Source organism: Vitis riparia, chromosome 13 (genome assembly GCF_004353265.1).
Source record: "Vitis riparia cultivar Riparia Gloire de Montpellier isolate 1030 chromosome 13, EGFV_Vit.rip_1.0, whole genome shotgun sequence".
NCBI lineage: Eukaryota > Viridiplantae > Streptophyta > Magnoliopsida > Vitales > Vitaceae > Vitis > Vitis riparia.
In genome coordinates this window covers 29,137,832-29,151,663 of record NC_048443.1, presented here as the reverse complement: position 1 = coordinate 29,151,663, position 13,832 = coordinate 29,137,832, and positions in this window count along the sequence as shown.

Here is a 13,832-nt window from a genome sequence, read left to right as displayed (position 1 = left end):
AGGTGGTTTGCTTCGGTTGAGCCTTCGAGACTCCGCACCTGGGGGGATGTGGCTCATGAGTTCCTGACTCAGTTTGCTTTCAGTGCTGATATTGACGTATCTAGATGAGAGTTGGAGGCCACCAAGCAGAGGCCAGACGAGTTTATTTCTTCCTCTATCACTCGTTGGAGGACAAAAGTGGTTGGTATGATAGACCGGCCTAAGGAGCAGGATCAGATTGATATCGTTCTTTGGAACCTACAGTCGAGGTTCGCGAGACGTCTTGTGGGCATCCCATTTCAGGACCTCAAGAGTCTGGTTCAGGCAGCTTTTAGTGTTGAGGAGGCTATTGCTCGAGGATTATGGACAGATACTACTATTTCCCCTAACAGTAAAGGGAAGAGGTCGATTGGATCATCTACCAGACCTGGAGAGGTTGGTGCTATTAGCTATCAGCACCAGAGGCCCGCGTATCACTCAGCTTATAGGCCTCCTATAGTCAAAGCTCTTTTCTCTCTTCCACAGTATCAGTATCAGCTGGATTATGCTCAGGAGCCTTACATTGCTCAGACTAGCATGCAGCCGCGACCACCACATCCGAGAGCCGCTACTTACCCACCGCTTAGACCATATGCACAGAAGCCCGCGAGACAGTTCACTCCGTTGGGCATGACTTTGACTAGAGCTTTTGAGAAGCTCGGGGATGCTGGAGTGATTGTTCCTTTGGCGCCGAGGCCTTTGCCCTATCCTATTCCTCCTCATTTCCGTTCACATGAGCACTGCTTGTATCATCAAATTCCGGGGCACGATACTGAGCGTTGTTCAGCACTCCATCATGCGATACAGGATTTGATAGATTCAGGGGTGGTTGACTTGGCTAGGCTAAGTGTGACCACCAATCCCCTGCCTACACATTCTACACATGCAGTTCATCCTCCTCCTGGTCATCAGTAGATTGATTTGGATATTAAGGGTACTGATGGCATATGGTGTTCTGGGATCTTCCAGGTTGAGGACTTGGGTCAGTCAGCATGGGTACATCATTTTGCAGCGATTTAGCTCAGAGCACCTTTCATTTTGATTTCTGGTCGTCATCAGAGTCGTTCCCGTTCTGTCGGGTCCACTGTTTAGTTCATTAGAGTTGTTTTGTCGAGTCCAGTTTGGTTTAGAGTTGTTGTTTATAGTTCATGCTGGGAGTCTAGTCTTTTGTAGTCCTCTATCGCTTCACACATGATGTACTCATTTGGTTCATTTAGTGATATGATCTTTTTACTTTGAGTATGTGTTATTCTCTTTTCTAATGGGTACGTTTTGCATATCTTGCGTTGATGTGTGTTATGCTTTTGATTTGAGATAGATTTTCACTTATATATCATGATCACTTTGGTCTGACCTCTCATGGAGGATATTGAGCCTATTGACCTAGGATTAGGAGATCGACCTAAGGAGTTCGAGACTGTGACCCATTTCGTCTTCCGTTCAGAGCATTACCATATCCATATCCATACCCTGACTCTATGGACTTGGTGACCTTCCCATTCTGAGCCTGACGTGACACCACCCCTTGGTACCACTGTACGACTTTATCATCCATTGTTTATTTTAGCGTATTACAGTACCATTGTCTGTTTCTTTCCATCATTTCCTTGATCTGACTATGTAGAGTCCAAGATGGTTAGACCCGAGATGAGCTTTACACGATGATAGATGGATCGTGATGAAAGAGTGGCTTGACTGTTTGGCGATATTGTTGAGATAAAGGGGTTATCATGGAGCATCCAGATTTGAGTCGTTGCACATGAATTCAGAGAGTCGGGATGATTAGACATAGTGTTTTTATGAGATGATGGTGAGTGGCTTGTGATGATAGAGTGAGTTGATTTACAGAGTACATTGATGGTTATCATAGAGCATCAGTGGGAGCTTTTGCACGATTTCAGAGGAGTAGCCATGACTATATTGGATGGATGCCAGTCTTTAGTATTGGCCATGTGGGATCTCGAAAGCACGATGTTCGAGGCTTTGGTCGAAGGATGGGTGACCATCATTTCATTGAGCCTATTTACTTTATCACCCTCACATATAGAGTTACCCGTTGCTAGCCCTTTGAGCCTCACACGAGCACATAGTCTTTTCTTTCATCACCTCATTTACCTATTACACCAGGTTGGGGACCCTGTAGTGCTTGCATGCTATGTTTAGATACGTCATGAGTTCCAGACCTGACATACATATTTCAGGCCTCATTCCTCACTCTTTATTGTGATATTTTCCTCTTTGAGGTCATCTCATCACTTTTTTTTCGGCATCACATATCACCATTTGTGATATTCGTTCCGTCTTTTCTCTTATCATTGATTACTCGACATTATCCTTATTTCACCTTGAGTGGTGGTTTTTCACACGTCACTGCATGGAGGATTGTCACATTCTTTCCCCCCGTTCACCCCATGAGCAGTGGTTCAAAGATGTTATTTTGAGAGGTTGTCTTGTTAGTGAGGATTCATGTTACATTCGTATGTGGAGAGAGTTTGATCATTTGGGTATGTATTTTCATGGGAGTTCATTCATTATTGATCAGAGTATGCGCAAAAAAAAAAAAAACCAAAAAAAAAAACAAAAAACAAAAAACAAATATATATATATATATATATATATATATATAGAAAAAAACGCATTATTCATATATCATTCTTCATTGGGCATGTGTATGGACGTGTCAGGTTGCTTCATTGAGTTCCTGTGTTAAAGAGAGTTCGTATGAGAGCTTCTTTCTGATATTCATCTTGATGCATATTTTGGGTGAGAGTATGATTCGCCCATTCGTTTTTTTTTTTTTTTTTTGTGACAGAGACGAGCGACCTTTCTTTAGTATCTCTGGATCCTTGTTCTATCCATCATTCCATCTATTTCGGATGTGACTACTTTCTATACTTTGATGCAGGTTGACCATCACTCATTTTTCTATCTCTTTGTTTTCTTGTATCTTTGTTTTGTTCCTCCATTCCACCCTACCTCATCTGATTTCTTTCTTTTCTCATCCTGCTTGATGATTGACTTGGGTTCAGCATCCACACTTTATTCTTACTTATTCGATATGTCCATTCCTTTATCATCACTTTTCGTGTGGGGACCCCTAGGTCCAGGACTTATGAGGTTTTCTACGCATTGCATCTCATGCATGAGGGGTAGGGAGATTATATCATTGGGATATTTGAGCCTAGTTTCCTTTCATTTCTTTCACCCTATTACCTTAGCCTACGTTACGTCTCGTGTCTGAAGACCACCCTGAGGCCATTACTTCACATTGTGTTTGACAGCTCACACGTGGGCAATACTCGAGATTAGTTGGAGATTATCTCTTGGAGCATGATGGATGAGGAATCGAGATGATGATTTACATTGGGGCATACCCCTCTTATCAGTGATGGATTTTCAGAGGCGACGTTATCTACACTAGGGCATACCCCACTCACCGATGAAGTTTTCTTTCGGGATGATGCCTTGCACTGAGGCATAGTCAGTTCGATTCTTCACTTGGATTATGATGGATTAGCAGTTGTGGGATGACCCTACACTGGGGCCGTAGTCGTTTCAGAGAGCGCTTTTATTGGAGATACAGTCACTCTACTCATTGATGGTTGATTTTTGAGATGACGATTTATTTTAGGCGTAGCCCTCTCATTGGTGATGGACTTTGATTGTTCATTGGAGCATAGTCACTTCAGTTGGTTTATACTGGGGCATAGCCACCACATTCACATTCATATAGCCCAGGGATTCTGATTCATATGGATTATGTCGAGATGTTTCCGTTTTGGCACCAAGAGTAGAGGTTGATTGATCTGTTGACTCGGATGCACTGATTTACATTGGGGCATAGCAGGGATGGAGAGCATTTTTCATTGGAGCAAGACCACTCTATTGGATCCTGTACCTTGGGGCATATCCATTTTTTGGAGAGAGATCAAATTGGTTCTTTACGTTGGAGCATCTATTGGATGATATGGATCATTGGATTATTTCATGTTGTCCTCAGTGCACACTGGGGCATAGCCGCCTTGTTGGAGGTTTTGACATCGAGGTTTGACTTCCTGTTTGTGATTGCTGCTTACGATGGGTTATGGAGTTATCGACACCTCGGGTTTAGTCTTCTTGGCATACTCAGATGATCTCGGATATCTCTCTACCTTTCATTTCATACTCAGACATTTCACCCTTGATACTTTTGTACTTTCTATCTTACCAGAGCCTGATCATCACCTTCTTTTATCCTACACACCCCACCGTGGCACATGACCTCACCCCTATCTCGATTAGGAGGAGACGTAGATCAGTCCTCGGTCACCTTGGTTGTGTTTTCATACATCTTTCGGACTTTAGGTTCAACATCTTTCATAATAGCAGGGCCTGACAGATTGTTGATTTATTAGTGACGATGTTTTCACTTTGACAATTGGCATGTTGAGTGTTGATTTGCTTGTTTTTCGCATTTTGAGCACTGGTCATCATTGTTTTTATTCGTCAGTTAGTCTTGTTTTGTCAGCATGGTGTCACGATACATGGTCCTGTTTGGCATTACCTATCTAAGGTTGGACATTTTCATTACATGATGGATGAGCATATTTCAGCGTACAGTAGTTTTGAGACATTGTGCATCTCTGTCTATTCATCATTGCATACTGGGGCATACCCCCTCCCCTCAAAGCACCAGACCTTTCAGTAGGATTCATTCACCTTCTGATCCAACTAACCCCTGCGAGTTGCATACTGGGGCATACCCTCCTTCTCTGGGATCATCGAACCTTTCACATACCTCATCATCTTTTCGATCTAGTTGTTGACCCCTGTGAGTCACATACTAGGGCATATCCCCCTTCCCTAGAATCATCAGACCTTCCGCATGTTTCATTCACATTTTGATCTAGTTATTGACCCTTGCGAGTTGTCATACTGGTGCATACCCCCTTCCTTGGGATCATCGGACCTTTTAGGGGCTTCACTATCTTTTGACCTAATTGTCGATCCTCATGAGTTGTCATACTGGGGCATATCCCCTCCTTCCGAATTTGCTTGCATCGTTATCCTGGATATCCTCTGGCTTTGGGCCACTTCATTAGATCACCATCATGTCAGTTTAGTTTTTGGACCGCACCTATATCGATCGGCCATCTTCCTATCAGTTCAGTTTGAGTCGGGGCCGCACCTATATCGATCGGCCATCTCCTTATCATGACAGTTCAATTTCTGGGACCGCACTTATATCGATCGGTCATTATCGTGTCAGTTTGAGTCGGGGTCACACCTATATCGATCGGTCATCTCCTTGTCATGACAGCTCAGTTTCTAGGACCGCACCTATATCGATCGGTCATTATCGTGTCAATTTGAGTCGGGGTCGCACCTATATCGATCGACCATCTCCTTGTCATGTCAGTTTGTGTTTCTGGGACCGCACCTATATCGATCGGTCATTATTGTGTCAGTTTGAGTCGGGGCTGCACCTATATCGATCGGCCATCTCCTTATCATGTCAGTTTGTGTTTCTAGGACCGCACCTATATCGATCGGTCATTATCGTGTCAGTTTGAGTCGGGGCCGCACCTATATCGATCAGCCATCTCATTGTCATGTCAGTTCAGTTTCTGGGACCGCACCTATATCGATCGGTCATTATCGTGTCAGTTTGAGTCGGGGCCGCACCTATATCGATCGGCCATCTCCTTGTTATGACAGTTCAGTTTCTAGGACCGCACCTATATCGATCGGTCATTATCGTGTCAGTTTGAGTCGGGGCCACACCCATATCGATCGGCCATCTCCTTGTCATGTCAGTTTGTGTTTCTGAGACCGCACCTATATCGATCGGTCATTATCGTGTCAGTTTGAGTCGGGGTCGCACCTATATCGATCGACCATCTCCTTCTCATGTCAGTTTGTGTTTCTGGGACCGCACCTATATCGATCGGTCATTATTGTGTCAGTTTGAGTCGAGGCCACACCTATGTCGATCGGCCATCTCCTTGTCATGTCAGTTTGTGTTTCTGGGACCGCACCTATATCGATCGATCATTATCGTGTCAATTTGAGTCGGGATCGCACCTATATCGATCGGCCATCTCATTGTCATGTCAGTTCAGTTTCTTGGACCGCACCTATATCGATCGATCGTTATCGTGTCAGTTTGAGTCGGGGTCGCACCTATATCGATCGGCCATCTCATTGTCATGTCAGTTTATGTTTTCGGGACCACACCTATATCGATCGGTCATTATCGTGTCAGTTTGAGTCGGGGCCGCACTTATATCGATCGACCATCTCCTTGTCATGTCAGTTTGTGTTTCTGGGACCGCACCTATATCGATCGGTCATTATCGTGTCAGTTTGAGTCGGGGCCGCACCTATATCGATCGGTCATCTCCTTGTCATGTCAGTTTGTGTTTCTGGGACCGCACCTATATCGATCGGTCATTATCGTGTCAGTTTGAGTCGGGACCGCACCTATATCGATCGGCCATCTCCTTGTCATGACAGTTCAGTTTCTGGGACCGCGCCTATATCGATCTGTCATTATCGTGTCAGTTTGAGTCGAGGCCGCACCTATATCGATCGACCATCTCCTTGTCATGTCAGTTTGTGTTTCTGGGACCGCACCTATATCGATCGGTCATTATCGTGTCAGTTTGAGTCGGGGCCGCATCTATATCGATCGGCCATCTCCTTGTCATGTCAGTTCAGTTTTTGGAACCGCACCTATATCGATCGGTCATCATCTTATCAGTTCGAGTCGGGGCCACACCTATATCGATTAACCATCTCCTTGTCATGTCAGTTCAGTTTCTGGGACAGCACCTATATCGATCGGTCATTTTCATTCATCATGTCAGTTTGAGTTCTGTTTGAGTCGGGGCCTCACCCATATCGATCGGCCATTTTCCTATCAGTTTGTGTTTAGTTTGAGTCGGGACCGCACCCATACAGATCGGTCATTCATTCTTCCTATCAGGTCAATTCGATGTCCAGGTCTTTGTTTCAGTATGACATTTAGAGTCACTTTCCTCACCTAGCTACTCTGGAGCTTATTGCTTATTCATCAGGCTCTTCTAGATTTCCCCTTTCACTGCACATGACATAGTTCTTTGAGTTCACGACACATATCTCGATCATGTTGTTATGTCCCTATGGGGGTCTCCTTGGTTCTTCGGTAGAGTTCACTTCATTCCACTCACTATTCACACTTTCTTTTCATTTCAGTGCTCATATTCCTTACACTCATGAACTCTACCGAAGAAGGGCATATTTGTAGCCCCCCATTTGACTATGAGACTTTCACACCACCTTTAAGGAGGACCCCATGGAGGACCCAACTTCAAGGAAGTTTCCTACTGGAGACACCTGGCTTTAGAGGACCATGGCCATGGTGGTGGGTGAGGCTCCTAGGGATGCTGAGGTGGGGAACAGTGGAACGGGTGCGGATTTTTCGGGGAGCAGACTGAAACAAAAGAGGGGGGTCTTCATTTTCGGGGGAAGGATTTTTCAGAGGGGGGTCTTCAGTTTCGGGTGGATGATTTTTCAGAGGAGGGAGCGAAAAAAAAAACCTGAAGCTGGATGAAGGAGGGGCTGTCTACTGGTGAGAGATTTTTTCTCGGAGGTTGGGGATATAGAAAAATCTGGATGGTTCGGGAAGAAAAGAGAAAGCTGGCTGGAGAGGGAGATAGCTTGAGTTGGGTGAAAGAGAGGAAAACGGGTAGCAGTTGGGAGGATTCTTTGAAGAGAAAAAAATCTGGAGAGCAGAATAGAGGAATAGGAAGAGAGAGAGAGAAGCTAGGAAAGAGGGGTTGAAAAAGGATTTTTAGCAAAAGGGATTTTCGGGATTTCCAGGTGCGAATCAGAGAGCATATTTAACCGATTCATGAATTGCATTGGCTGTGCTATAGTTCATTTCGCTTTCTTTGTTTTGGTGTTGTTGGAATTATTTTGTCTCTGTTTTATTTGAGTTTGATGCCTGAAAATCATGTTTTTCATTTCTGTTAATTCCACCTGCTTTGGCCATGGATGTCGCCTAAAAATGGGTATCTCCATCCATAACCAGTCAAACCAAGAAATTTCAACGTTGCTTCAGAAAATCCGAAAGTGGGCTTCTCTACTGTGAAGGTCTCAAAGTCCAACAAAGTGTATTTTTAATGGGAATGAGAAGCTTTTGGAGTATTTGATGTTAGCTGCCCGAGAATGGTGACCCGTAGGCCCACCAAATCCAAATAACTTAATTCATGTGATGGGGAATGAGAATAGGAGAATATCCTAATAAGAATAATCAATTCAAAAGCATAATAGAATTAAGGCCCCACAAGTCCAATTCTCTCACGCTAGTTTTTTTTTTTTTTTTTTTACTCATTTCCCAATTAAACATACCACTTAGCAGCTAGGTCACATTGCATGGCCATTTTGGCATGCAATCTCTCACCATTTTGTTTATTTATTCCTTCACATTTTAATATTAAATTTCAATTTTTCAAAATTACGACTTCCAAATTTAATTTCCGATTTCAAAAATTCTAATATTCCTGTTCATTAATTTAATTATTATTTTCATTATTATTATTATTATATTTATTTATTTATTTATTTTTAAAAATCCAAATTTTAAATAATTCTTTAAAATTCTGATTTTCAATTTCTTTAAAATTTAATTTCCAAAGTTCTAATTCTTAAATTTAATTTTCAAGACACCAATTCTCAAATCCTTTTAAAAATTCCAATTTCTTTTCCAATTCTTAAATTTAATTTTCAAGACTCTAATTCTCAAATCATTTTAAAAATTCCAATTTCTTTCAAATTTAATCTCCAAAATTCAAATTCTTAAATTTAATTCCCAAGACTCCAATTTTTAAATAAATTTCAAAAATCCAGTTTTCTCTTTAACAGTTTTAATGCTTTTCGGGTTTCAAATAATCTTCTATTTATCTCGACTTTACATAAGCATGAATGTAATTTTCATAATTCCAGATTAATGGAATTTGCGAGATTAATTTGTGCAAGATAGATCGGGCTTTGGTGGGGGCCCAACATATGTGATTTCCTTATGATTGATTGATTGTTTGTTTGATTTAATTGTCATGCATGATCGATTTTATTCTGCTCTATGACATGCTCGAAATTAATCCTTAATTGTGCGTTAACCTCACTTCTTGATAGCGTTTTATGGATCACTGCCCAGGTACGCATCCACATCCACTCTGGTCATTTTCTGTATGCATGTTTAGATTCTCACGTGTGCATGATCACTCTAAGTATTCATTGATTCCCTCATCAATTGCCATGATTGCTTTATTTTATTAGTAGAGACCCGACTTTAGGGACTTAAAGGGGTGCTACGGTCTGTATCGTACCTTCCCGATAAGTAACCTGACCCCCGAACCCGATCCGGTTTTTCACAGACCACCTTTTCTAAAATAAGGAGTCACACTTAGGGTTTTCTTTCTTATTTTGTTTACCCTTTTAAAAAATAAAACAAAATTAAGTGGCGACTCCAAGTCATTTTTCCTAATCAATAAAATCATTTTTCAAATAGAAATCGAGCTCGTCATCGAGTGGGAAACGCATGAGCCGAAATACGGGGTCCACAACTTGCTTGCTTTTTCTTTTCATGTGGTTGAGAAAATTGGTAATTCTCGTGCCACTTCTCAGCGGGGGCTGGGCAACAGCCGTATATGAATTAGTGCTACCACTCTAGTCTACTCTACCTAATTAACAAGTGCGTCCAAGTCCATGTGAACCAAACTTTGGAGGATGAGGACTTCTATCATTTCAAAATATTTTCGCTGTTCCCTCACTTTCCCAAGTCAATTCGGCCAGCTTTGTTTCCTTCTAGTGTCATGTTCAAAGACCAATTCAGTTGGCTTGTCTTCCATGTTCTGCACCTTGTCCCAAAGTTCAAAGACTAGCTAGTTGTGGAACTATCTCTGCACCCCGTTCGAATGCCTTACAATACATAAGAAACTACAAAGCTATGTATGAAGTATATATCCACAAAATTTATTTTCAAAGTTTTCATTCTGAAACTTGAAATCAGAAATGTGAATTCATGTTAAAGTAGCTCCTATGCAATGGCATTAAAATTCATCTTCCTTCTAGGGTCCATTTGATAATGTTTTTAGAAAGCATTTTTGGTATAAAAAGCATTTTTTAAAAAAAATAAAATAAAAAATCAATTTTACATATTTAAAAAGTCAACTCAGACCCCCTATCTTACACATACTTACTCAGGAAAAGTGGGATGTAACTCACTGATTTTAAAAAATATAGAAAAAATAACTTAAATTTTTATAAATTATATTTATATTCACCTATTTAAAAATATATCCACTTTTCATAACTAAAATAATTATTTACTAAAATGATCATTTTACATATTAATAATGCCAATTAATAATTTTTTTTATATGAGAATTGATTTGAGATTAATAAAATAAGAAATTTTAAAAATTTTAAATATAATTAAAACTAAAAAAAAATTTAAGTTGAAAATATAAAATTAAAATATTAACTTTCACTTAGCACTTTGGTTTTTAAATGTATTTAATTTTTATGTATTTTAGTTTTAATTATATTTTTAATTTTTAAAATTATGTCCACTAACAAAATTTTTATTCAATTTTATTAAATAAAATGAGAAAATGAGAAGAAGAAATTTACATAATATACTATATAAAATCATAATTAACTAGACGATTAAAAAGATTTTATTTATAATCCTTGATAATTTTTTCATAATAATTTGTATCTCATATTTGTTAGTCATTCATGTCTTCTCCATTTAACACCAAAACACACATACAGAATATATTCATCTATCAGTCTTTAGATAGGAACCAACCTGAATCCATTTTGACGCTTTTGATGAAGAGTTATCGATCTTCTAAGGCTGATGGAGGGCACCACCTTTCTCTGATTCTCTTAGGCAATGGGAGCGGGAGAGAGAGCGGTTTTTTTCTTTCAAAAGGATGTGATGTTACAAAAGACACAAGCCGAAGCCCTTTTATACCCTCCTGCCTTAGGGACCATACCCATTAATTATTGGGACTCACGAGCCTTAGGCCCACCATCTAAAGCCCGTGATTGCATTGGGCTCTACACATAAGGTGGCCCATACTCTTAAAACGAACATTAAATCAAACGTCTATAATTCGAATAACTTAATTATGAATCATTGATTAAGAATGTGTGAGTTCATATCTTAATAATATTATATAATAAAAAATGTATAATATATTTATTTGGAAAACATTTTTATTAAATTAAAATGATGAAGTAATTTTGGATAATTTTATTTAATATTATCAAGTGAATAGTATTTTAGGAAATAATTATTCAAGTTATGAAAAAGTATATATATTTTTAAATGAATGAAAATAAAATTAATTTATAAAAGTTAAGGTTATTTTTTTATATTTTTTGAAAATTATTGAATCAGAAAGTGACTTTTCCCTCATGCTTTTTCTTTTCATGTGGTGGAGAAAATTGGTAAGGTAATTCTCGAGCCACTTCGCAGTGGGGGCTGAGCAACGGCTGTATATTAACTGCTACCACTCTAGTCTACTCAATTAACCAGTGCGTCCAAGTCCAAGTGAACCAAACATTGGAGGATGTGGACTTTTACCATTTCAAATTATTTTTGCCATTCCCTCACGTCTCCGAGTCAATTCGGCTAGGCTGTTCTCCATCTAGTGTCATGTTCAAAGAACCCAGACTCCCAAAGTTCAAAGACTGGCTAGTTGTGGAACTATCTCTGCAACGTCATCAGTATCCCCCCTTCGAATGCCTTGCAATACATAAGAAACTACAAAGCTCTGTATGAAGTATATATCAACAAAATTTATTGTCAGAGTTTTCATTCTGAAACTTGAAATCAGAAGTGTGAATTCATGGTAAAGAAGCTCCTATGTAATGGCACCAACATTCATCTTCCTTCTAGGGTCCATAATCCGTTAAAAACACTCTAAAAAACTTGCATATTTCCGTTAAAACACACCCTTACATCATTTGAGGCTGGGGTTTTTATACTAATAATTAAATTAAAGAACAATTTAATGGGATAAAAAAAAAAAGGTAAAAGAAAAAATATGTTCATTATATGTGTCATTTCCATGTATACAAAACTAACCATGTAATTTATTTTTAAAAATATTAAAATGAGAGCATTTTACTCATGATCTAAAAATATTAATTAATCTCCTTGTATCAAATAAAATATATTTTAATCTTTTTTATTAAACAAATAAATAATTGATCTCATTTTTTTTCAAATATTTTCTATCATATTACGCTTTATCCTATTTTTCCTTAAAATTAAAAGACTAGCCGTGTTAGTGACGTTTCTTTAATGGCCAATATGTGAGCCCACAAGCCAGTAGGATTGGCCCGGTCTTGAAAATCGCCCAATCCAATGAATTTGCGAGCCTATAAATCCAGAAGTGAGTTGGCGGACAGCGAGGCATCCGGAGCTTTATCTTCTCATGCGGTTGAGAAAATTAGCACTTCGGGGGCTCCAGCTTGTGACTTGTGTCGTATTAAAAGTCAAAGCCAGTTGGCTTTTCTTCCATATTGCCAAACTCTTCTCTGCACCTTGAAGCTATTAAACATAAACGAAATTTACTTTTGAAGTTCTCATTCTATACGAATTCATGTTAAAGAAGTCAGGAAGCAATGATAAAATTAATCTCCCCTTTGATCATTGATCTCTTTATTCTTGAGTATGTACTTCAAGAAAACCGCTACATATAAAGAAAAAGTATTCAACATGTTGTCCGCTACACGTTCAAAATCGTATTTTCTAGGGACACATACTATTTAAGTTGCATGTTGGACACTTAAATTCAATTATTTGCCAAAAGAAAACTTATATGTTGGCATATTGGAGGATTAGTTGCGTTCATCGACTCTTCTTATGTTCGAATATCGTGAGTGTTTGGATGAACGTACTATAAAACTATGGTATGTGTTTTTTCTATCAGTAATTCCTTTTAAAAAGGATAACAACATGTGAGGTCCTGCATTATATTAAAAAGCAATAGATGTAATGTTGTTTTGGTTATGAGGAAAAATAGTAACCAATGTCAAATATAATTAAAATTTACCAAATTTTTAATTATTTAATCTAAAAATAAGTGAAAAAAAAGTTTAAAGGAATATATAAAAGTAATTTATTGACTTCATATCAATTTAGAGAAAAATGATGAATATGTATCATTTATATGTGTATAAAACAATCAACATAATTTATTTTTAAAATTTATAAAAATATTAAAATGACCTAAATAATATTAATTACTCACCTTATATGAAATAAAATAAATTTATTGAAAAAATTAAAAATGGGCCTCATGTTTTTAAATATTTTCATCTTAATTTAATTTTTCTTAAAATTAAAACACTAAGGTCATGTTTGGTTTGCCAAATATAGCATGGGATGGGATAAAAGAGAAAATATTATATCATATTTCATATTTGATTGATGATGGAATATGATAAGTTATCTTATCACTTATCTTATCTTATGTTCAACCAAATATAGGATAAGATAAATGGTATGATACATTATTCATCATTTTTTTTCACGTAAGATATGTTAATTTCATGGTAAGATATGAAACATACATATGTCGTGTATTAAAATTTTATTTTTTTATCAATTTTTTGTTTTTTAATATACTTATTTTACAAAATAAATTTTTATTATTATAAATTAAATTTATGATTGAAAAACAAAAACAAAAAAGAAATATTTATAAAACAATATTAATATATAATATATAAATTATTTTTATATATTAAATAACATAATATAAAAAATA